Source organism: Vitis riparia, chromosome 18 (assembly GCF_004353265.1).
Source record: "Vitis riparia cultivar Riparia Gloire de Montpellier isolate 1030 chromosome 18, EGFV_Vit.rip_1.0, whole genome shotgun sequence".
Classification (NCBI taxonomy): Eukaryota; Viridiplantae; Streptophyta; class Magnoliopsida; order Vitales; family Vitaceae; genus Vitis; species Vitis riparia.
Genome location: NC_048448.1, coordinates 20,585,838 through 20,612,103, shown reverse-complemented (window position 1 = coordinate 20,612,103; position 26,266 = coordinate 20,585,838). Strand labels below are relative to the sequence as shown.

Sequence of the window (26,266 nt, the reverse complement as noted above, 5' to 3'; positions counted from 1 at the left end):
ATGGGATGAACCAAATGCTAGAGAGGTGGGAAGAATGAAGTCTCAACCTAATATAAAGGGTGGGATGTATCTTTTGAACGAAGACATTGACATGAAGGCAAAAGTTACAGCTATGGCAAGGAGATTGGAAGAGCTAGAAATGAAGAAGGTACAAGAAGTCCAAGCCATTTCTGAGACATTAGTGCAGGCTATGCCTTGTTTCATTTGTCAATCTTATGAGCACTTGGTGGAGAAGTGTCTTACAATTCCAGTAGTGAGAGATGTTTGGTGATCAAGCCAATGTTATTGGTCAATTCAAACCCGATAACAATGCTTCATATGGCAACACCTACAATTCAAATTGGAGGAACCATCCAAATTTCTCTTGGAAACCAAATCCACCTCAGTACACACAACCTGCTCAAGCACCTCAACAAGCCTTAAATCTTGAATAAGCTATTAAGAACCTTAGCAAGTGATTACTACTCAAAAAGTGTTATTTTGTAGCTTGTAATTAACTCTTTTAAACACTTTTGAGTATTAGTTACTACCTTTTAACTCAATTAGCATATTAAGTACCTTTGCAATCATTTCTAATCAAATTGTGTAAGTTTTGGTGTTTTTGATAGTATTTTGATCACCAAAGCAATCCAAGATTGAGGAGAGTTCTATGGAATCCATGGAAAAGCAATTAAGATCTCATTAACTAGAAGAACCAAAGCTTTGAAGCTTTATAGTACTTTTCCATAAGCAAATCATGAATGCAAGAAGGGAAAGCAAAGAGAGAAATCTAACATGAAGAATTCAAGAGGACAGAAACTGTTAGACACTTTTGGAGCACTTCCTGGAGTCCATTTCATTCATACTATATGTCATTTCGAAGCTCAGGAAATCAGTAATCCAATGCTTCAAACAGTACACGATTCGGAGTTGAAATGAAGAAGTTAGAGCCATTGGAAGTCGATCACACCAAGCTGAAGGCCAATTTCGCAGGCTGCGAAATCAGCATTTGGCTGTGAAATCACAAGAGGATGGCTACAAAATCAGCCTTTGGCTGTGGAATGGTGTCCTTCAGGTTGCAAAATTTTGCAGCCATCTTGCACGCCTACGAAATCCTCCTGAGTGCTTCCAAATATTTGCGATCGACATTTTTAGATTTTTTGCTTCAGATATTTGATGTCTAAATCCCCATTTTCTCCTTGTAATCCACGAATTATAGGATTCCTTAGTTATTAAGTAAGAACAAAGGGTGAAAAACCTTAGATATATATTGTTTGTAATTTTTATTACACATATCTCGGGAGCTTGTTCTCAGAGACAACTTTTGTATAGTTTTTGAAGGAAGTAAAATACAGAGCTTTGCTCTGCCTTACCTACTCAATTTGATTGTATTTTTCTTACTATCTAAACAAGCTCTGAGGATGTTTCCTCAGAGAATGAGTGGCTAGACTTTTTGTTTCTTGGAGCTAAGGTAGCTGGGTAAGGTCCTGAGTGCAAGAATTGAGAGTTTTGTTGTTTCAGTTGTTAATAAAGAGAAAGTGTGACCCGTTTATGGTTTCTATGTTTTTAGTTAACTTAAAACGCCTTCAATTCACCTGGGCCAACACTTGGTAAGGCAAGTGATCTCCGTCCATGGAGATGCACTAGTTTATCTCTTGCGAGCCTTTGGGAGGTGACTTGAAGGTAGGATTTTCTAGAATTGCCAACACTTGGTAAGCTTTTGGACTCTAAGGAGACATCCATTAGTTATCTCTTGCAAGCTTGAGAAAGGAAGTCCAAGGTTAATGATCACCTTGAATGGCAAATGCTAGGTGAGAGGCACGAGCCATTGCAAGATGTATCAGTAAGAGGGAATTAATGCTGAAATCCATAAAAGGGAAACATCTGTACAACACTGGTTAGAGAATTAACTATATGTTAATTCTCTAATGCGAGGAAAAGATTCAAGTGACCGGAACTCTGTTTTTGCATAAGGAGCCTGACCCTAGTGATCCTAAAACTCCAAGGAACACTTTTCTTCATAAGTAATTCCCATTAATTTCTTTTTAGTTAGCTTAAAACAAATCCTTTTTCAGCCAAAGTTTATGTTTTCTTTTGAAGCTAACCTTGAAATGAAAAAGCACTAATTCAACTTTGAATTGGTATCAGTTGTAAGTTGAAAACCCTTTCCAGTGAACGATCCTAGAGCCACTATGCTATATTAGCTAAGGCTATCCTAGTGTATGGTGATATAGGTTATAAATTTTATTGATTACTCCTGTCTGAGGGCCAAACTCAAGGTACACCAGCTAGGCATGCGATCAAATGGCGCTGTTGCCGAGGAAGGTGCCAACTTGACAGTGATATTATTTCAGAGTACTTGTGATTTTCATCACAAGTTTAGTGATTTTTCTTTCATTTGACTAACTCTTTTAATCGTTTCTTTTACTTGTTCATATTCTAACATATCTTTTAATTTAGTTTTAGTTAATCTAAGTCTTTTTGTAGTTTTGTTTTCTTTTGTTTTTGGTTTTGTTACAGTTGATACTAGTTATGTATGCCAAATTGGATACGAGATAGTGGAGGAAGGGTTGTTAAATGTGAAACACCTCATAACAAGGAATTGGAATTGAGCTTGAACATCATGAAAGCTACACCTGAAGATCAACATAGTCACCATGGTCACTAGGACAATCCCAATGAATTCAGATCAATGAGGGACCGCATGCATTCACCTCGTATGAGTGCACCATCATGTATAGTGCCACATATAGAGCAGCTAGTGATTAGACCACATATTGTTCCACTTCTACCAACTTTCCATGGGATGGAAAGTGAGAATCCCTATGCACATATCAAGGAATTTGAAGATGTTTGTAATACATTCCAAGAAGGAGGAGCTTCAATCGACTTGATGAGGCTTAAGCTATTTCCTTTTACTTTAAAGGATAAGTGATTACTACCCAAAAAGTGCTATTTTGCGCCTTTAATTCATTATGTTTTAAGCACTTTTGTGTAGTAGTTCTCCATTCTTATTCCAATTGGCATGTTAAGGACCTAGCAATGACTTTTAATCATATTTGTGGCTAGTTTTAGTGTTTTGACAGCTTTTTGGATCATTAAGACAAGCCAAGCAAAGGAGAGAAGCAAAGAGGAGAACAGAGTGAAGAGAACAGAGGACTTCATCTGTAGTCTTCCTTTGCACTTTTGGAGCACGTTACGAAGTTCATTTTCTACATGCTATATACCATTTCAAAGCTCAGGAAGTCAAGAATCCAACGCTTCAAACCGTGTACGATTTGGAGCTGAAATGAGGAAGATATGGCCTTCGGAAGGCAACTGCATCAAACCTTGCGAAAATTTCGCAAGGTGAATTTCTCCTTGCGAAATTTCGCAAGGGGATTTTCCTCATGGTGCGAAATTTTACCATTTCGCACCATGAAGAAACCACCTTGCAAAATTTCACAAGGAGGATTTAGGCACCTTGCGAAATGCCAAATTTTCGCAAGGTGGCTTTTCACCTTGCGAAATTTGGACCCTTTATCTTTTCCCTTGCGAAAATGCCTTTGAAATCCCCTGTTTTGAGACGTTGTTGATGATATTCCACTGCCGGTTCTCCAAGATATTTTGCTTGATTTTTAGCTTTGTAAATACCTATTTTACTCTTGTAATCAACCAATGAAAAGGTTGCTTTTGTAATAGCTCTTGTAATTTAGCTTGTTATTGTCTTTAAATAGAGGTGAAGAGCCTCAGACAATCTAATCTTGTAACCTGTAACTTTATAAGTTATAAGAGCACTTTTGTTCATACGCTTCTTTTCTCTTTTCTTTCTCATTTTCTTAGTAGCCAAACATCTTTGGGGGATGAAATCCCCAAGGATGAGAGGCTAAAACCTTTTAGTTTCTTGAAGTAATGGATGCCATGTGAAGCTCCCGTGTCAGGATGGAGATTTCCAAGCCATATATGTAAGTAGTTGAGCGTCATAAATGTTTTCATTCAAAGTAAAGCTTTTAATCCCTCTGACTTGCTTTGAATGGCCAATACTTGATAATCTTTTGGTCTCAGTGGATTCTTATTGTTAGATCCACTAACGTTCATTAGTTATGTCCTACGAGCCATTGTATTGCAAGTCGAGGAGATGACCTATATCAATAAAAGAGCATTTATGAGGTTCAGCTACCCTTTTTGTAAGTTTTCAAGGACTAAAACTCAGTTGTTAAACTCATACCGGTTCTGGAAGTAAGCATCACCTTAGTTGCTTCCCCAACTCGAGGTGAAAAGTCCCAAAATCTCCATTTTTACACAGTGAGTTAAGCATGGCTATCCAAAGCTTTGAGAAACTTATTTTTCTATCTTTTAACCTATTTTCATGTTAGTTTAGTTTACAACACCTTCATCTTTTTATGTTTTCATCTTAACCTAATTTTTATTAAGAAAAGTTCACTCCATCCTCCGAACTTCACCAGTTAAAGTAAAAACCCTTCCCAGTGTTCGATCCTAGAGCCACTATGCTATAGTAGCTTTGCTACTTTAGTGTAAGGACCTTAGGTATAAATTTTGTTGATACCCTTACATGCCAAGCTACCAAGAGTCGGGTTATTAATAAGGCCAATATTTGGCTTAATTCTTTAAGGCCAAGGAATATCCGTACTTGGACTGATTTACAAGCTGAATTCCTCAAGAAGTTTTTTCTTACTCACAGAACAAATGGCTTGAAAAGGCAAATTTCAAACTTCTCAGCTAAAGAGAATGAGAAATTCTATGAGTATTGGGAAAGAGACATGGAAGCCATCAATGCTTGTCCTCACCATGGTTTTGATACATGGCTATTGGTGAGTTATTTCTATGATGGGATGTTTTCCTCAATGAAGCAACTCCTCGAGACAATGTGTGGAGGAGATTTCATGAGTAAGAATCCGGAGGAAGCTATGGATTTCTTGAGTTATGTAGCTGAAGTTTCAAGGGGATGGGATGAACCGAATAAAGGAGAAGTGGGGAAGATGAAGTCTTAACCAAATGCTTTCATTGCTAAGGCTGGGATGTACACCTTGAATGAAGATGTTGATATGAAAGCAAAATTTGCAACTATGACAAGAAGATTGGAGGAGTTAGAACTGAAAAAGATACATGAAGTGCAAGTTGTTGCTGAAACACCAGTGCAAGTAAAGCCATGTCCTATTTGTCAATCTTATGAGCACTTTGGTGGAGGAATGCCCTACAATTCCAGCTGCTAGGGAAATGTTTGGAGATCAAGCAAATGTCATTGGACAATTCAAGCCCAACAACAATGCTTCGTATGGAAATACTTACAACTCAAGTTGGAGGAACCATCCAAAATTTTCTTGGAAGCCAAGAGCACCTCAGTACCAACAGCCTGCTCAACCATCTTAACAAGCTTCAAGTCTTGAACAAGCAATAGTGAATCTTAGCAAGGTTGTGGGAGATTTTGTTGGAGACCAAAAATCCATCAATGCTCAACTCAGTCAAAGAATTGACAGTGTAGAGAATACTTTGAATAAAATGATGGATGGAATGCAAAATGACTTATCTCAGAAGATAGATAATCTCCAATACTCAATCTTAAGGCTAACTAACTTGAACACAGTGCAAGAGAAGGGTAGTTTTTTTTCTCAACCTCACCAAAACCCTAAGGGTATCCATGAATTGGAAACTCATGAGGGAGAATCTTCACAGGTGAGAGATGTCAAAGCCTTGATCACTCTAAGGAGTGGTAAAAAGGTTGAGTTGCCACCCAAGCCACATGTTGAAGAGGAAGAAGAAGAAGAGACAAAGAAGAGGGAGGAAATAAAAGGAAAGAAGAAAGATATCAGTGAAGGGAAAAAGGACCATGATTCAACAATGAATGTAAATCCGGAGAAAGTACTTATTAAGGAAGAAAGGCTGAAGAAACACACATCTCCACCTTTTCCTCAAGCTTTGCATGGGAAAAAGGGAATTAGAAATGTATAAGAAATTCTTGAAGTATTGAGACAAGTGAAAGTCAATATTCCATTGCTGGATATGATTAAACAAGTTCCAACATATGCAAAATTCCTAAAAGACCTGTGTACTATCAAAAGAGGGTTGAATGTGAACAAGAAAGCCTTCTTGACTGAGCAAGTGAGTGCTATCATACAATGCAAGTCTTCTTTAAAGTACAAAGATCCGGGATGTCCCACCATTTCAGTCATGATTGGAGGAAAGGTAGTGGAGAAAGCTTTGTTAGACTTGGGAGCAAGTGTGAATTTGCTACCATACTCTGTCTACAAGCAATTGGGACTTGGTGAATTGAAGCCAACATCAATCACTCTATCTCTAGCTGATAGATCAGTGAAAATTCCAAGGGGGATAATTAAAGATGTCTTAGTTCAAGTTGACAACTTCTACTATCCAGTAGATTTTGTTGTTCTTGATACGGACCCCATTGTCAAGGAAGTCAATTATGTTCCTATCATCCTTGGAAGGCCATTTCTTGCTACATCAAATGCAATCATCAATTGTAGGAATGGACTCATGCAACTCACTTTTGGCAACATGACACTTGAGCTCAATATTTTTTATATGTCCAAAAATCTAATCACTCTGGAAGAAGAAGAAGGTCCAGAAGAGGTATGCATTATTGACACTCTAGTGGAGGAGCACTGTAATCAGAATATGCAAGACAAGTTAAATGAAAGTCTTGGGGATCTTGAAGAAGGGTTGCCTGAACCCTCTGATGTGCTTGCTACTCTACAAGGTTGGAGGAGGAGAGAAGAGATTCTACCTTTGTTCAATAAAGAGGAGGCACAAGAAGCTGCTAAAGAAGAGACCCCAAAGCTCAATCTGAAGCCTCTGCCCATGGAGTTGAAATACACATACCTGGAAGAAAATAAACAATGCCCTGTTGTTATATCTTCATCTCTTACTACTCCTCAGGAGATTTCTCTACTTGAAGTTCTCAAGAGGTGTAAGAAAGCAATAGGATAGCAAATATTTAACTTGAAAGGCATCAGTCCTTTGGTTTGTACACATCACATATACATGGAGGAAGAAGCCAAACCAATTCGTCAACCTCAAAGAAGATTGAATCCTCATTTGCAAGAGGTGGTGCAAACTGAGGTGTTGAAGCTACTTCAAGCAGGTATTATTTACCCCATATCTGATAGCCCTTGGGTGAGTCTTACTCAAGTGGTACCAAAGAAGTCAGGGATTACTGTGGTTCAAAGTGAAAAAGGAGAAGAAATTGCTACACGCCTCACTTCAGGTTGGAGGGTGTGCATTGATTATAGAAAATTGAATGCTGTGACAAGGAAAGATCATTTTCCATTGCCATTTATTGATCCAGTGTTGGAGAGAGTCTCTGGCCATCCTTTCTATTGTTTCTTGGATGGGTACTCCGGGTATTTGCAAATTGAAATTGATGTTGAAGATTAGGAGAAGACCACTTTCACATGTCCATTTGGAACATACGCCTAAAGAAGAATGCCTTTTGGTTTATGCAATGCACCTGCAACATTCCAAAGATGTATGCTAAGTATCTTCAGTGATATGGTAGAGCGAATTATGGAGGTTTTCATGGATGACATCACTATATATGGAGGTACATTTGAAGAATGCTTAGTCAACTTGGAAGCGGTTCTTAACAGATGCATTGAAAAGGACTTGGTGCTCAACTGGGAGAAATTCCATTTTATGGTACATCAAGGAATTGTCCTTGGCCATATCATCTCCGAGAAAGGCATTGAAGTTAATAAAGCAAAGGTGGAACTTATTGTCAAATTGCCATCCCCAACAACTGTGAAAGGAGTAAGACAATTCCTTAGCCATGCAGGGTTCTACAGGAGGTTTATAAAAGACTTCTCTAAGCTTTCAAAGCCTCTTTGTGAACTTTTGGCTAAGGATGCTAAGTTTATATGGGATGAAAGATGTCAAAGAAGTTTTGATCAACTGAAGCAATTTTTGACAACTACTCCAATAGTGAGGGTTCCTAACTGGCAACTACCCTTTGAAGTGATGTGTGATGCTACTGACTTTGCTATAGGAGCTGTGCTTGGCCAAAGAGAAGATGGAAAGCCTTATGTGATCTACTATGCAAGCAAGACATTGAACGAAGCTCAAAGGAACTGCACAACTACAAAGAAAGAATTGTTAGCTGTGGTGTTTGCCTTAGACAAGTTTCGTGCTTATCTAGTAGGGTCTTTCATCATTGTTTTCACTGACCATTCAGCCTTGAAGTATTTATTGACAAAGAAAGATGCAAAAGCAAGGTTGATTAGATGGATTCTTTTACTACAAGAGTTCGATCTCCAAATCAGAGACAAGAAAGGAGTGGAGAATGTGGTAGCTGACCACCTTTCAAGGTTGGCTATAGCACACAATTCCCATGTCTTACCTATTAATGATGACTTTCCTGAGGAATCACTTATGTTGCTAGAAAAAACTCCTTGGTATGCTCATATTGCTAACTATTTAGTTACTGGTGAAGTTTCAAGTGAGTGGAAAGTACAAGACAGGAAACACTTATTTGCAAAGATTCATGCTTATTATTGGGAAGAGCCTTTCCTTTTCAAGTATTGTGCAGATCAAATAATAAGGAAGTGTGTCCCTGAAGAAGAGCAACAAGGAAACCTCAGCCATTGCCATGAGAATGCATGTGGAGGCCACTTTACCTCTCAGAAAACAACTATGAAGGTGTTGCAATCAAGGTTTACTTGGCCATCACTCTTCAAAGATGCCCACATCATGTGTAGGAGCTGTGATAGATGCCAAAGGCTCGGGAAGCTTACAAGAAGAAATCAAATGCCTATAAACCCCATTCTAATAGTTGATCTCTTTGATGTTTGGGGCATTGACTTCATGAGACCTTTCCCAATGTCTTTTGGTAACTCTTATATCTTGGTGGGGGTGGACTATGTTTCTAAATGGGTTGAGGCAATCCCCTGTAAACACAATGATCATAGGGTGGTTCTTAAGTTTCTCAAAGAGAACATTTTCTCAAGATTTGGGGTGCCCAAGGCCATAATCAGTGATGAAGGTACTCATTTTTGCAACAGGCCTTTTGAAACCCTATTAGCCAAGTATGGAGTGAAGCATAAAGTAGCTACACCTTATCACCCTCAGACTTCCGGGCAAGTTGAGCTAGCAAACAGGGAAATCAAGAATATATTGATGAAGGTGGTGATCACAAGTAGAAGAGATTGGTCTATTAAGCTTCATGATTCACTATGGGCATATAGAACAACTTACAAGACTATTCTTGGCATAACTCCCTATCGCCTAGTCTATGGCAAAGCATGCCATCTCCCTGTGGAAGTTGAATATAAGGCTTGGTAGGCAATCAAGAGGTTAAACATGGACTTGATCAGAGCCGGGGCAAAGAGGTGCTTAGACCTTAATGAGATGGAGGAATTAAGAAATGATGCTTACATCAATTCCAAAGTTGCAAAACAGAGGATGAAGAGGTGGCATGATCAATTAATCTCCAACAAGGAATTCTGGAAAGGACAAAGAGTCTTACCCTATGATTCAAGGCTCCATATCTTTCCTGGGAAGCTCAAGTCAAGGTGGATAGGCCCTTTCATTATTCACCAAGTGCATCTCAATGGAGTGGTGGAATTACTGAATTCCAACAGCACAAACACTTTTAAAGTTAATGGTCATCATCTCAAGCCATTCATTAAGCCATTTGTAGACCCTCAATTTTGTCCCTCGACACTGGCATTTATCCTTTGGGCGTCACCTGCACCCATCATTCTCATATGGCACCACTAGGGCCCCTTTTGGGCTTAGTCGGTGTTCGAGCCTCGTGTGGGCTTGCCTGTGGTCCATTGTGGTGCGTATGTGGTTCATTTTGGAGGGTCATCGTGGCCATTGTCCTAGTCGTTCACATCACCCTATAGGAAGGAAGTGGGGTCATCCCGATGTTTTAGCTTAGTTGGAGTTTATAGGGGCATGTTGAGGTTCGGAGTACTCGGGCTTGTTTTGATCATAGCTCCCTCATTCAAACTCGAAATTGCACACCATTTTTTTTCATGGATTCCTCACTCTTCCAGAAACATTCTATCAAAGTTTCAAGATTTTTTGCAACCGGTTCGACTGGTTAGCATCCGGTTCAGCCGGTTCATCGAGTCAGTCGGTGTAGAACACTGATTTTTGGTAATTATTTTGATCATATCTCCTTTTTCCGAACTCGGAATTGTGTACCATTTTTTTCATGGATTACTCACTCTTCCAGGAACATTCTATCAAATTTTAAAGATTTTTTTGCAACCGGTTCGACCGGTTGACACCCGATTCAGCCGGTTCATCGAGTCAGTTGGTGTAAAACACTGATTTTGGTAATTTTGGGACCCAAATCCTACATGGATCAGGCCCATAAGCTCCAGATTGGTTTTGGGCAATGTTGTGGGCCCATTTTGGGCCTTGTTTTGGGTTCTTTGCAGCTCACCACGAATCCATATGGATTCTTGGTGGTGAAGCAAGCTGAAAACTGAAAAGAGTGAGCTGGCCTCGTAAGTGCAAGAGAAATAATGGGGGGTGTGGTTCCCATGCTGATGGAGGGGATTTTGGTGCTGAAGGGGAAGGAACCCAGGAGGCTCAAATGCTGAGAGGGGTATGAGTATAAAAGGTGAGAGGATAGGAGAGAAAATGACCTTTTGGCATTTGTGAGAGAGGGGATATTTTGTTGGTGAAAAAAACAGAGGGTGAGGAGCATCTTCTGAGTTGAGAGCGTGGCGGAAAGCTACAACATCTCGGCTTTTGGAAGTCATCATCAGCATACATGGATCATATTTGGTGGAGATTCTAAGGTAAGTATGCTGATTTTTTTTTTACCTACAGGTCATCTTCATCGTCTTCGTATGCTTTTTCTTCTTTCTCGTCCTTTTTTATTTCCTTTGATGTGAAGATTGTATTGCTTGGGTGTGGATAATAAAGGCCACACATGTTTTTTGTTGATTGGTTATGAATAGTTGAGGATTACAGTTGAGGATGATTGTTTTCCTGATGTGTTAGAATCACGTTTAGGCTCAAGTTTAATTCATTCATCGTTTTCAATTTTGCACCATGGTTGGTTGACTCTGTCAGTCATGAGGAATACCTGACCTTGCTTTGTTTGGTTCTCACTCATCTGGGCTCAGAATTGAGAACTGTTTCTTTTGTTTACTTCTTTATTCATTTAGAAACTTTCTGACCAAATTTGGGATTTTTTATCAACCGGATGGACCAGTTGGAAACCAGTTCAACCGGTTCAGCACCATAGTTGGCTGACTCTGTCAGTCATGAGGAATACCTGACCTTGCTTTGTTTGGTTCTCACTCATCCGGGCTCAGAATTGAGAACCGTTTCTTTTGTTTGCTTCCTTATTCATTTAGGAATGTTCTGACCAAATTTGGGATTTTTTATCAACCAGATGGACCAGTTGGAAACCGGTTCAACCGGTTCAGCACCATAGTTGGCTGACTCTGTCAGTCATGAGGAATACCTGACCTTGCTTTGTTTGGTTCTCACTCATCCGGGCTCGGAATTGAGAACCATTTCTTTTGTTTGCTTCCTTATTCATTTAGGAACTTTTTGACCAAATTTGTGATTTTTTATCAACCAGATGGACCAGTTGGAAACCGGTTCAACCGGTTCAGCACCATAGTTGGCTGAATCTGTCAGTCATGAGGAATACCTGACCTTGCTTTGTTTGGTTCTCACTCATCCAGGCTCGGAATTAAGAACCATTTCTTTTGTTTGCTTCCTTATTCATTTAGAAACTTTCTGACCAAATTTGGGATTTTTTATCAATTGGATGGACCAGTTGGAAACCGGTTCAACCGGTTTAGCACCATAGATGGCTGACTCTGTCAGTCACGAGGAGTACCTGACCTTGCTTTGTTTGGTTCTCACTCGTCTGGGCTTGGGATTGAGTGTTGTTGCTTTTGTTTGATTTCTTATTTATTTAGGAGTCTTCTAAAAAATTTGGGAACTTTTTCTCAACAAGTTGTACTAGTTGAGAACTGGTTCAACCTATTCTGTAAGAGGACTTTGGGTAACCCTCAATTTTGGAAAATTTCAAGCCCGTATCCATTGGGGCTCAAACCCATTTGCTATGGGGCACTTGTGAGCCATCTTGAAGGTTTAAGTCAGTGTTTGATTTTCACTTAGTGTGGGCCCATTTTGAGGTTATGGGCAGTGTGGTCTAGGTAAGTCTAGTCTGATTTGTATGACATTCGGGGAGTCCATTACCTGATTTCAACCAGCTTTCTTCCTTTTTGGCACAAAATTTGATGCTTGATTCTGAATACATGTTGCGTGGATGACTCACCCTTTGCTGTAGCACATGGCTAGGGACCACAGGTATGCATCGTTGGTTTTGATTGTTGAATCATATGCATGCATGGTGCTTAATCCTGAATGTTTGTTACATGTTTATCTGTGTTTGGCTGACCTTTTATGCAGTGCATGGCTGGGGACCACAGGTACGCACCTATTTTTTTGGTTGGTTGAATTCATATGCATTCCAAATACCAATTAGGATTGTGTGATTTATGACATCTATTTAGCCTAGGGTTTCATCTTTGACCCATATGCTCCCACATACCTAATTCATTAGTAGAGACCGAGTTCCGGGCTTAGAGGGGTGCTACCTCGCATGAGGTACCTTCTCAATGGGTAACTTGATCCTCGGACCCAGAATCTAGTTTTCGTAGACCGTTTTTTTTTCCGTACTAGGGTCATTAGGGGTTTTTGTTCTTACTTAATTTTCCCCATTTTAAAAATAAAAATAAAAAGTAAGTGGCGACTTCATACAACATCGTTCCTCACCGGGGGGCGGGTTTTTCAAAACTGGAAAACTCAACTTTTTCATTCCTTCTTTTCTTTTAAAAGTGAGTTGCGCCGGTCCGGTGGATCGGGTGAGGGTCCACACCATTCAAGCAAGAAAATGAGGAAATCAACCTCCTTGAGCCATAGAAAGCCTAATCAGAAAAGGGTTAGATGGACTTGGTTTCACCAAAGTCCATATTTTTGTTTAATTTTATTAATTTAAAAGCTTTATTAATTTCTTTGATTTTAATTTTGGTCTTAATTTGTGTTATTTATATGTAACTTAATTTTTTTGAATGATCTAAATTAGGAGGAATTGCAAAGAAATTGAAGGAAGGTCTCTGGGAATCAGGAGGAGCTCACAGCAAGGAAAAATCCATGGTCTGCAAAATTTCGCAGCCCAAAAGGGGCCCCTGCGAAAATGGCCCTTGGCTGCGAAATAATTTCGCAGTCCTAAGAAGTTGCTGCAAAATTAGGCCTCCGCTGTAAAATCCCCCCTTGGTTGCGAAATGATTTTGCAGCCTCATGTACCCCCTTTGTGAAAATTTTCGCAGCTGCGAAACACCCCCTTGGCACATGAGTGCCATTTCGCAGCCTCTAACCCCATTTCACAGCTGCGAAATGCTCTGCGAAATCCCCAATGCCTAAAAAATCACATTTTCGCAGCTACACCCCCATTTCGCAGGTGGTTTTGTAGCTGCGAAACCACCCCTTGGCATACTAGTGCCATTTCGTAGCCCTCCACCCTCATTTTGTAGCTACGAAATGGGCTGTGAAAATGCTCATCAACTGCGAAATCCACCATTTGCTGTGAAATCGCCCATCTGTTGCGAAAATTAAAACTGTCCCTTGCCATCATTTTTTAAACGTTATAAATTCCACTTGATGTTTTTAACCGGTCATTTGAACTTCAAATAGGTGCCAAGGAGGAGCCAAACTAGAGCAACCTTCCATCTGACCCCCCATTTGAGCTCAAGCCGCGTGCACCTCCGGCCGCCTTCTCTGAGAGAGCCATGACAAAAACCTGAGGAGCTAAGTCCTCATCTCCTTCAAGTCGCCTGAGAGTCCCAAGAGAGACCCTTGTCTAAGGCTCTATACCCGAGCCTCCATGACCATTGGTTGTCCCATCTCCGGTTGAGGGCGCACCCATGAGTCCTCATTCGAGGAGCTATGAGACGAGGAGGCCACCCATCACGCCCGGGGCAAGTTCTTCCCAAGCCAAAAAGTCAAGTAGCCGCCCCCCAAAGAAGAAAGCCAGGGTATCAAAGCCAATTGACTTAATAGAGCTGTCTTCAGAGCCTCCATCAGAGCCTCAACCGTCTTAGCCACCAGTCACAAAGTCTCAAATTCCCTCAGGCATGACTCCTGAGGTGGTTATTAGACGTCCCATGGTCACTCAACCACCCATTGAGGGTAATTTGGATTGTAGGGCAAGGCCATTCCACTCCGAGCTCTGCTTTGACACAGTTACTTTCAGACTTCAGCCAAAGCTCAGGGATTCCTTCCATCTGCTATAGAGGTACCATATGGAGCACCTCCTATCTCCTAAGAATTTTTTCTATCCCCGTATAGCATTGGACTTTTATCAGTCCATGACCACACACCAAGTCCGGGATCCTACTGTCATCCACTTTACCATAGACGAACGCCATGGTATTATGGGAGCTAGACACATAGTAGAGGCGCTTCGTATTCCCTATGAGCCAGCACGTCCAGAGGATTATTGAGTCTGGACTCATCCTTCCCAGAGCGACATAGTTCATATTCTGTCCAGAGGGGCATCCTCACGCCAGTATCTGTTGAGGAAGGAGCTCCCTCCTAACATGTTCTTTATTGATGCACTCTTGCGCCATAACATATTTCCACTTCAGCATTGGGTGCAGAGGAGAGGAGTTTTGTTAGAGGCATTGTTCAGGATATCTAATGGATTCTTCTTTGGCCCTCATCATCTCATTATGGCCGCTCTTCTGTACTTTGAAGAGAACGTCCATAGGAAGAAGCTACTCAAAGCGGATGCTATTCCACTTCTCTTCCCGAGATTGCTATGCTAGATTTTGGAGCACTTGGGATACCCAACAGAGCCTCAGCTTGAGCGTAGACGTATTTGTCAAGAGATATTCACTCTCGACAAATGGACGAGTATGACAACCTATGGTGCAGAGCCGGGAGCCCCAGCTGGACCAGAGTATCCAGAGATTCCACATCCAGAGTAGCCAGAGGAGCCACAACCAGTTGAGATACCAGCTAACATGAGAGCACCTGCCCCTACAGTGTCCTCTCCAGAGCCTATACCTGAGGTTGCACCCTCTACTCCTCATGCCACACCACGGACTCCCCCTGTTATTCCACCCATATCAGAGCCATCTCCTTCATCTGAGCCTAGGATTGCTATATCCATTTCTGAGTATAGAGGCCTATGCCACACTTTTCAGGCATTGACCACTTCTCAGAGCATCCTGACTCAGTAGATGACAACTCTTCATGCCCATCAGGAGCACATTATCGGTACTCAAACCCAGCATACTGCCATCCTGAGGCAGATTCAGCGCCATCTGGGTATTCTATTCACTCCTGAGCACCCCATTCCTATGCTATCAGAGCCCACAGAGCCATCTCAGGCCGCCCCTCTTGTAGAGCAGACTATGCCCTCTGAGGAGCCCACTATAGGAGAGGCAGAGGCATCCACCCCGAGCATTCAAACCTCTGCAGCTGAGCCATCATCTTCACATCATCCTCCGGCCACTATCTGATCATTTGCATATTTCCTTTATGTATTTCCATTATGTATTTCCTTTATCTATTTCCTTATTATAGTAGCACTTGTAATCCCATGCCTTTGATATTATATATATTGGGATTAGTTGTATTACTTGTTCTCCTTTATATTGTACTTTCATGAAGTAATACAAATCTATCAATTTTTTTATCACTTTTAGCATTATTTTATTTTAATTCCTTTACTCATATCTTTTATTGTTTTTGAAACATGTGGTTTCTCCTATTCTACTCGAACTTCATATCATTCAAGAGCCACCACTTCCTCCCTGTTTTTCAATCGTTCATGCCACATTAAGGATAATGTTCAGCTTGGTTGGGGAGAGAGTTGAGGAAGGAAGTTTTTGTTATTAATGCTAAGTTATTTTGGCAATTTAGTTGATTTTTGTTTAATTTTAAAATTTTTAAAGTTTTTATTCTACTCTCTTAAGGAAAAATTCTCAAAATGAAATAAGAGAAATTGAATTTTTGATTTTCACTTGACTTAGAGTTTGTATTATGCTTACTAAAGTTGATGAATTGTTGAACTTCTATTGAATTCAAGCTTAGTTCTTCCACTTTAAGCTTACCACACACTGTGCACAATAGGTTTCGAGTATAAGATGAAAAACTATTTCCCTCTTGACTTAGGAAAATTTAAACTTGGTACCTTTGACCTCATTTAATAGTCTTGGGACACCTTATAAAAGGCCAATGAGCCTTTGAAAAAAAAAAAAGAAAAGAAAGAAAAATGTTTGCTTGTCTTGAAACCCGAGCAAGGTCTGAGGGGTATATGGTGAAAATCTTTAAAACCTGGTGCCCTAAGCCTTAATTTGTTGGGAGTCACCGACCTCAATGCTCGTTACAAGGGTGAATAGGTGGAGTTTAACATACTGTAGGTGCTTGGGTATTAAAATTCATTCTCAAAAGTCCGGGGTAAAATCCGAGGAGTTAGTGGTTGAAAGATCCTTAAAGCTTGATGCCCTAAACCTTAATTGGTTGGGAGTCATCGATGGACCCCCGTTACATGGACAATTTAGAAAAGAATACCTTTAAGTCTTGTACTCCTACAATGAAAAAAAATTGTGAAACAAAAGGGTGCGTTCTTAGCCTATTGAATTTGGTCAGTTTGCTAAGTGTTGAAAATGAACTAGGTTGGGGGGAAATATTAGTTCAGGATACTATATTCGGAAACTATCAGGTAACACATAGATTTTTGTGTAAGAGTAAGGTTTGGTCCTTTGGAAGTGGGAATTTTTTTAAAGCTTCAATTTGCATAATGCCTTCTTTTCGTGAATTGTGATTAGACAAGTTATTTGATAACTCTTGTTGAAATTTGAGTTTTATATCTTTAATGTTCCATGTGAGAGTTTGATCATCATGCCACTTAAATTTTTTTGAAGTGGTCAGCATGATTTTGTAAAGTATATTATTGTTTAGTTTACTTTTTCTCTCATTTATTGCTAAGGGACTAGCAATATGTCGGTTGGGGGGAGTGATTACTACTCAAAAAGTGTTATTTTGTAGCTTGTAATTAACTCTTTTAAACACTTTTGAGTAGTATTTATTACCTTTTAACTCAATTAGCATATTAAGTACCTTTGCAATCATTTCTAATCAAATTGTGTAAGTTTTGGTGTTTTTGATAGTATTTTGATCACCAAAGCAATCCAAGATTGAGGAGAGTTCTATGGAATCCATGGAAAATCAATTGAGAGCTCATTAACCAGAAGAACCAAAGCTTTAAAGCTTTATAGTCCTTTTCCATAAGCAAATCATGAATGCAAGGAGGGAAAGCAAAGAGAGAAATCTAACATGAAGAATTCAAGAGGATAGCAACTGTTGGACACTTTTAGAGCACTTCTTGGAGTCCATTTCATTCATACTATATGTCGTTTTGAAGTTCAGGAAGTCAGAAATCCAATGCTTCAAACGGTACGCGATTCGGAGTTGAAATGAAGAAGTTAGAGCCATTGGAAGCCGATTACACCAAGCTTAAGGCCAATTTCGCAGGTTGCGAAATCAGCCTTTGGCTGCGAAATCACAAGAGGATGGCTGCGAAATGGTGTCCTTTAGGTTATGAAATTTCGCAGCCATCTTGCACGCCTGCGAAATCCTCCTGAGTGCTTCCAGATATTTGCAACCGACATTTTTAGATTTGTTGCTTCAGATATTTGATGTCTAAATCCCTATTTTCTCCTTATAATCCACCAATTATAGGATTCCTTAGTTATTAAGTAAGAAAAAAGGGTGAAAAACCTCAGATATATATTGTTTCTAATTTTTATTACGCATATCTTGGGAATTTGTTCTCAGAGACAACTTTTGTATAGTTTTTGAAGGAAGTAAAATACAGAGCTTTGCTCTGCCTTACCTACTCAATTTGATTGTATTTTTCTTACTAGCCAAACAAGCTCTGAGGATATTTCCTCAGAGAATGAGTGGCTAGACTTTTTGTTTCTTGGAGCTAAGGTAGCTGGGTAAGGTCCCGAGTGTAAGAATTGAGAGTTTTGTTGTTTCAGCTGTTAATAAAGAGAAAGTGTGACCTGTTTATGGTTTCTATGTTTTTAGTTAACTTAAAACGCCTTCAATTCACCTGGGCCAACACTTGGTAAGGCAAATGATCTCCATCCATGGAGATGCACTAGTTTATCTCTTGCGAGCCTTTGGGAGGTGACTTGAAGGTAGGATTTTCTAGAATTGCCAACACTTGATAAGCTTTTGGACTCTAAGGAGACATCCATTAGTTATCTCTTGCGAGCTTGAGAAGGGAAGTCCAAGGTTAATGATCACCTTGAATGGCAAATGCTAGGTGAGAGGCATGAGCCATTGCAAGATGTATCAGTGAGAGGGAATTAGTGCTAAAATCTATAAAAAGGAAACATTTGTACAACACCAGTTAGAGAATTAACTATATGTTAGTTCTCTAATGCGAGGAAAAGATTCAAGTGACTGGAGCTCTATTTTTGCATAAGGAGCCTGACCCCAGTGATCCTAAAACTCCAAGGAACGTTTTTCTTCATAAGTAATTCCCATTACTTTCTTTTTAGTTAGCTTAAAACAAATTCTTTTTCAGCCAAAGTTTATGTTTTCTTTTGAAGCTAACCTTGAAATGAAAAAGCACCAATTCAACTTTGAATTGGTATTAGTTGTAAGTTGAAAACCCTTTCGAGTGAATGATCCTAGAGCCACTATGCTATATTAGCTAAGGCTATCCTAGTGTATGGTGATATAGGTTATAAATTTTGTTGATTACTCCTATCTGAGGACCAAACTCAAGGTACACCAGCTAGGCATGCGATCAGCAAGGTTGTGGGAGACTTTGTGGGAGATCAGAAGTCCATCAATGCTCAACTGAATCAGAGAATTGATAGTGTGGAGAGTACATTGAACAAAATGATGGATGTGATGCAAAATGATCTGTCTCAGAAGATAGACAATGTTCAATGCGCAATCTCAAGGCTTACTGACCTCAATACAGTGCAAGAGAAAGGAAAGATTCTTTCTCAACCTCATAAAAATCCCAAGGGTATACATGAAGTGGAGGCTTAAGAGGTAGAATCTTCAAAGGTGAGGGAAGTTAAAGTAGTTATCACCTTGAGGAGTGGTAAAGAGGTTGATTAGCCCACGTCCAAGCCAAAACATGATGAAGAGAGTGTAACGAAAAAATTAAAGAGTGAGGAAATGAAAGGAAAGAGAAAAGGGAAAAGTACAGAGAAAGATTATCGTGATTCTAATGTGGATGAAGAACCTGAGAGGATAGTGATCAAGGAAGATATGGTGAAGAAACAAATGCCTCCACGTTTCCCCCAAGCTTTGCATGGCAAAAAGGGAACCAATAATCCATTGAAATTTTTTGAAGTGTTGAGGCAAGTGAAGGTCAATATTCCTTTACTAGACATGATCACACAAGTGTCGACGTATGCAAAATTCTTGAAGGACTTGTGCACTGTGAAGAAAGGGTTGAATGTGAACAAGAAAGCCTTTTTGACTGAGCAAGTGAGTGCAATAATACAGTGCAAGTCTCCAGTGAAGTACAAAGATCCAGGCTGCCCTACCATCTTAGTGAGTATTAGAGGGACTTGTGTGGAGAAAGATTTGTTGGACTTGGGAGCAAGTGTGAATTTGCTACCCTACTATGTCTATAAGCAATTGGGCTTGGACAGTTGAAGCTAACATCCATCACTCTATCTCTGGCAGATAGATCAGTGAAGATTCCAAGAGGGATGATTGAAGATGTCTTGGTTCAAGTTGACAAATTCTACTATCCAGTGGATTTTGTTGTTCTTGATACGGATCCGGTTGTCAAAGGAACTAATTATGTTCCTATCATACTTGGAAGACCATTTCTAGCTACATCAAATGCAACCATCAATTGTAGGAATGGAGTAATGCAACTCACGTTTGACAACATGACATTAGATCTCAACATCTTCCATTTGTACAAGAAGAATATCCATCTGGAAGAAGAAGAAGACCCAGAGGAAGTGTACATGATTGAAACTTTAGTGGATGAGCATTGTGATCAGAGAATGCAGGAGGATTTGATTGAGAGTTTTGGGGATCTTGATGAAGGGTTACCTGAACCATCAGATTTGCTTGCTACCTTGCTCCCATGGAAGAGGAGAGAAGAAATTCTACCCTTTTTCATTGAGGAGGAGATACAAAGACTTGTTAAGGAGGAACCCCCAAAGCTTATTCTTAAGCCACTACCCATAGAGTTGAAGTATGCATACTTGGAAGATAACAAGAAGTGCCATGTTGTTATATCTTCAACTCTTACCATTCATCAGTAGGATTGTCTACTTGAAATCCTTAAAAGGTGTAAGAAGACAATAGGGTGGCAAATTTCTGATTTGAAAGGGATCAGCCCTTTAGTCTGCACCCATCATATTTACATGGAGGACGAAGCTAAGCCAGTTCGTCAACCTCAGAGAAGGTTGAACCCTCACATACAAGAGGTGGTGCGAGCTGAAGTTCTTAAGCTACTTCAAGCCGGTATTATCTACCCCATATCAGATAGCCCATGGGTGAGTCCTACTCAAGTTGTGCCAAAGAAGTCTGGGATAACGGTGGTGCAAAATGATAAGGGAGAAGAGGTCTCTACACGCCACACTACAGGTTGGAGGGTGTGTATCGATTACAGGAGATTGAATGCGGGGACAAGGAAGGACCATTTCCCGTTGCCCTTTATTGATCAGGTTCTTGAGAGGGTCTCTGGGCATCCTTTCTATTGTTTTTTGGATGGCTACTCTGGGTACTTTCAGATAGAAATTGATATTCAAGACCAGGAGAAGACCACTTTCACATGCCCATTTGGAACCTATGCATATAGGAGAATGCCTTTTGGCTTATGCAATGCACCCACAACTTTCCAAAGATGCATGTTAAGCATTTTCAGTGATATGGTGGAGTGTATTATGGAAGTCTTTATGGATGATATCACCATATATGGAAGTACATTTGATGAATGCTTGGTCAACTTAGAAGTTGTTTTGAACCGATGCATTGAGAAAGACTTAGTGCTTAACTGGGAGAAGTGCCATTTCATGGTACACCAAGGGATTGTCCTTGGGCACATCGTCTCCAAGAAAGGTATTGAAGTTGACAAAGCAAAGGTTGAACTCATTGTTATGTTGCCATCCCCAACAAATGTCAAAGGAGTAAGGCAATTCCTTCGCCATGCCAGGTTCTATAGGAGGTTTATCAAGGATTTCAATAAGCTTGCAAGACCTCTCTGTGAACTATTGGTCAATGATGCTAAATTCATGTGGGATGATAGATGCCAAAGAAGTTTTGAAGAATTGAAGTTATTTCTGACAACCGCACCAATAGTGAGGGCTCCCAACTGGCAACTGCCCTTTGAGGTAATATGTGATGCCAGTGACTTTGCTATAGGAGCTATTCTTAGGAAAAAAGAAGATGGAAAACCCTATGTGATCTACTATGCGAGCAAGAAATTGAATGAGGCGCAAAGAAACTACACAACCACCGAGAAAGAATTGTTAGCTGTAGTTTTTGCCTTGGATAAGTTCCGTGCATACTTGGTGGGGTCTTTCATCGTGGTTTTCATTGATCACTTTGCTTTGAAGTATCTGTTGACTAAACAAGATGCTAAAGCAAGGCTAATTAGATGGATTCTCTTGCTTCAAGAGTTCAATCTCCAAATCAAAGACAAGAAAGGAGTGGAGAATGTGGTAGCAGATGATTCATGCCCGATTGGTGTTCCAATTGATTCAACTCAACTGATGTGCTTTGATCTCAATCCTCATACGAGAGTAATCAACAAAATTTATAAACCTATTTCACCATATACCGGGGTAGCATTTAGCTAGCATAGTATAGTGGCTCTAGGATCATCCACAAAGATGGGTTTTCACTTCGCAATTGATATTAGTTCAAAAACTGAATTGGTGCTTTTTCTTTTCTTTGTTAGCTTAAAAAGAAGACATAAGTTTGAATGAAAATGGATGGTATTAAGCTAACCTAACATAAAGTAACTAAAATTATCTAGAAATAAATTAGAAAGAGAGGTGTTTCTTGGGATTTCAGGTTACGAGGATCAAGTGTCAACTGCAAAGTGGGAAATTCCGGATTTTTCTCCTCGCATTGGGGATTTAACCTATAGTTATTTCCCGAACCGGTATAGGTTTAACAATGAAGATTTAATCCATAAAAAGTCAATAGAAATGGTAGTCAAGTTCCATTAATGGCTTTAGACACTATGGGTCTTCACCTTGAACCACTTTCCAATGGCTCGTACATGATAACTAATGGACTGATATGGATCTAGCAATAAGCATCCACAGAGACCTGAAGCTTACCATGTATTGGCCATTCAAAGTGATTCTAAGGGATTTAAAGCAAAACTTTAGATTTAGAAGCCATTTATGAACTCCAACTACCTGTATTTAACGCACGAGAGTTTTCCACCTTTGCGTCTGGACTTTTCACCTAGCTTCCTTTACTCCAAGAAACCAAAAGTTTAGCCTCTCATCCTCTGGGAAAATATCTCAGAGAATGTTTGGCTAGCAAGAAAATGAAAATGAAAGAGAAGGAAAAACAGAGCAAGGCTCTGTATATTCTATATATTGATCGATTCTACATATTTCTATATATATATATATCTCTTACAATGGATGCACGGGAATATATATAGAGAAGTTTTTCTAACCTTCCTAGCTAAGAAATCTTATGGTTGGTGGATTACAAGGAGAAGAATGGAAATTTATACAAAAATATCTGAAGAAAATATCTCATGTGGAGTTGGTAGAACAGAGGAGATTTCGCACCACGCATGGGCTGCTGTGTGAAAATTTCGCACAAGGAAATGTGTTGTGCGAATTTCGCACAAGCACGCATAAGCTCGCACAAGCTGAAGGTGTTGTGCGACTTTCGCACAAGCTTGGAGCAGTTGTCTTCCGAAGGCCATATCTTCCTCATTTCAGCTCCAAATCGTACACGGTTTGAAGCATTGGATTCTTAACTTCCTGAGATTTGAAATGGTATATAGCATGTAGAAAATGGACTTCGGGAAGTGCTCCAAAAGTGCGAAGGAAGACTGCAGCTGCTGTCCTCTATTTTCTTCATTCTGTTTGTTTTTCCTCTTTGCTTCTCTCCTTTACTTGGCTTGTCTTAATGATCCAAAAAGCTGTCAAAATACTAAAACTAGCCACAAATATGATTAGAAGTCATTGCTAGGTCCTTAACATGCCAATCGGAATAAAGATGGAGAACTACTACACAAAAGTGCTTAAAACATAATGAATTAAAGGTGCAAAATAACACTTTTTGGGTAGTAATCACTCCCCCCAACTGACACATTGCTAGTCCCTGAGCAATGAAGGAGAGAAAAATAAAGAAAAATAGATAATATAATATTTTACAAAATCATGCTGATCACTCCAAAAAATAATCAAGTGGAATGATTGGATCAAACTCTCATATGGCAAGTCAAGGATATAAAACTCAATCATCAACATGAGTCATCAAATAACTTACCTATCACAACATACAAAGAGCGAGCATTATGCAAATTTGAGTATCAAAATAATTTCCACTCCCAAAGGACCAACTCTTAATCTTCCACAAAAATCTATGTGTTATTTATTAGTTTCCGGATATAGTATGTCAAACTAATCTCTCCCCTCAACCTAGTTCTTTTCAAAGCTTAGCAAACTAATCAACCTCCAATAGGCTAAGAACGCACCTCTTTTCTTTAACAATTTTTTCTTGTAGGAGTGCAAAGCTTAAAGGCATTCTTTTCTAAATTGTCCATGTAACGGGGGTCCATCAATGACTCCCAACCAATCAAGGTTTAGGGCATCAAGCTTTAAGGATTTTTCAACCACTAACTCCTCGGATTTTACCCCGGACTTTTGAGAATGAATTTTAATACCCAAACACCTACAGTATGTTAAACTCCACCTATCCACCCTTGTAACGAGCATTGAGGTCGGTGACTCCCAACCAATTAAGGCTTAGGGCACCAGGTTTTAAAGATTTTCACCATATACCCCTTAGACCTTGCTCGGGTTTCAAGGCAAGCAAACATTTTTCTTTCTTTCTTTATTTTCTTCAAAGACTCATTGGCCTTTTATAAGGTGTCTCAACACTATTAAAATGAGGTCAAAGGTACCAAGTCTAAATTTTCCTAAGTCAAGGGGGAAAATAGTTTTTCATCTTATAAATGGAACCTAGTGTGCACAGTGTGTGATAAGCTTAAAGTGGAAGAACGAAGCTTGAATTCAATAGAAGTTTCAATAATTCATCAACTTTAGTAAGCATAATACAAACTCTAAGACTATGGCAATAAGATAAGAATTTAATTTCTCCCATTTACTTTTGAGAATTTTTCCTTAATAACCATGGAGAGTAGAATAAAAACTTAAAAAAAAATTTAAATTAAGCAAAAAACAACTAGATTACCAAAATAATTTAGCATTATAGCAAAACTTCCTTCCTCAACTCTCCCCCCAACCAAGCTGAACATTGTCCTCAATGTGACAAAAGCGATTGAAAAATAGGGAGGAAATGGTACCTCCTTAGTGGCATGGAGTCTGAGTCGTATAGGAGAAACCACATGTTTAAAAAAAAATAGTGAGTAGAGAAAATATAAAAATGCCAAGTTTTAAACAAGAGTTGATGTCTTTATATGATGCATCATCAGTAATACATCCAATCCCAGAATATAAGACATCAAAACATGGAATTATGTATACTAATATAATATGTAAAGACAAAAAGTAAAGAAATGATCAAATAATGGTAAGGTCCTGTGGAGCTGATGCATCTGTGGTGGCCTTCTGAGTGGGTTGGATCAGGACTTTGGCCTCTATTCTGGTATTCTCCTTGGATGGCATAGTCTCCTCAACTAGAGCTCTCAGCTAGAGCTATGGGCTTTGATGGTTTAAGGAGGTCAAAAATGGAGTAAGAGGCTTCATGTGTGTGATCCCAGGGTGCGCGGGGCTTTGTTGGTAAGGAGAGACAACAGGTGGGGCATTAGACGATGCTGCCTCTGGTAAGCTGAGGCATAGCCTCCTCGGGTCTTAGGCATAATGGAGCAAAGAAATGAGGCTCAGAGGCTTGGGATTGGGGAGGGTAGGGATGAAGAAGCTGAAAAATTCGCACAAGGGGGGTGTTGTGCGAAAATTTTGCAGTGATTACTACTCAAAAAGTGCTATTTGATAGCTTGTAATTAATCCTTTTAAACACTTTTGAGTAGTAGTTATTGCCTTTTAACCCAATTAACATGTTAAGGCCTTTTGCAATCAATTCTAATCAAATTGCCTTAAGTTTTGGTGTTTTGATAGCTTTTTGATCACCAAAGCAATAAGAGATTGAGGAGAGTTATTTGGAATCCTTGGCAAAGCAATGGGAAGCTTAGAGGCATGAAGAACCAAAGATTTGAAGCACTTTTGCCATAAGCAAAGTTGAAATGCAAGGAGGGGAAGCAAAGAGAAATTTGTCATGAAGCATTCTTGATGACAATCATTCCAGCCACTTTTGGAGCACTGCCTGATGTCCCATTTATGCATGCTATATGTCATTTGAAATCTGAGGAAGTCAACATTCCAATGCTTCAAACCGTGTACGATTTAGAGCTGAAATGAGGAAGTTACAGCCTTTTGAAGACAACTGCTCCAAGCTGAAGGAAGGATTCAGAAAAGTGCTGCGAAATCACCCTTTTGTTGCGAAATGATTTCGCAGCCTTTTTGCACAGTGCTGTGGAATTCCTCTGAAGTTTCACAATGCGATGGAAGCCAAACACCACAAGATGAAAGCCAACTTCGCAGCGCTGCGGAATCAGCCTTTTGCTGCGAAGTGATTTCGCAGCCCTTTTTGTGCATCTGTGAAATCTCGCAGACCTCATTTTCACCTGCGAAATGGTCCTTAACGCTTCCTGATATTTGTAACCGACACTTGGAGATATTTTTCTTTAGATTTTTGTTGTCTAAATCCCCAAACTCTCCTTGTAACTCACCAATCATATGATTCCTTAGTTATTAAGTTTGGAAAAGGGGTGAATAACCTCAGATATTTTGTTTTGTAATTTTCTTTATATATATATATCTCGGGAGCTTGTTCTTGAGGGGTGGTTACGACGAATCCTTTGTACAAATTTGCAAGGAATATATAATACAGAGCACTTGCTCTATTTTTCATATATATTCTTGTTTTCTCGTTAGTTTTCTTTCTAGCCAACCAAACTCTGAGGATTTTTCCTCAGAGGATGAGAGGCTAGGCTCTTCGTCTCTTGGAGCTA

The 26,266-nt window shown here is 39.7% G+C and overlaps 1 pseudogene; it reads left to right on the top strand.

The window, feature by feature from the left end:
- LOC117905524 overlaps positions 1–26,266 on the top strand; it is a 123,669-nt pseudogene that overhangs the window by 94,296 nt on the left and 3,107 nt on the right.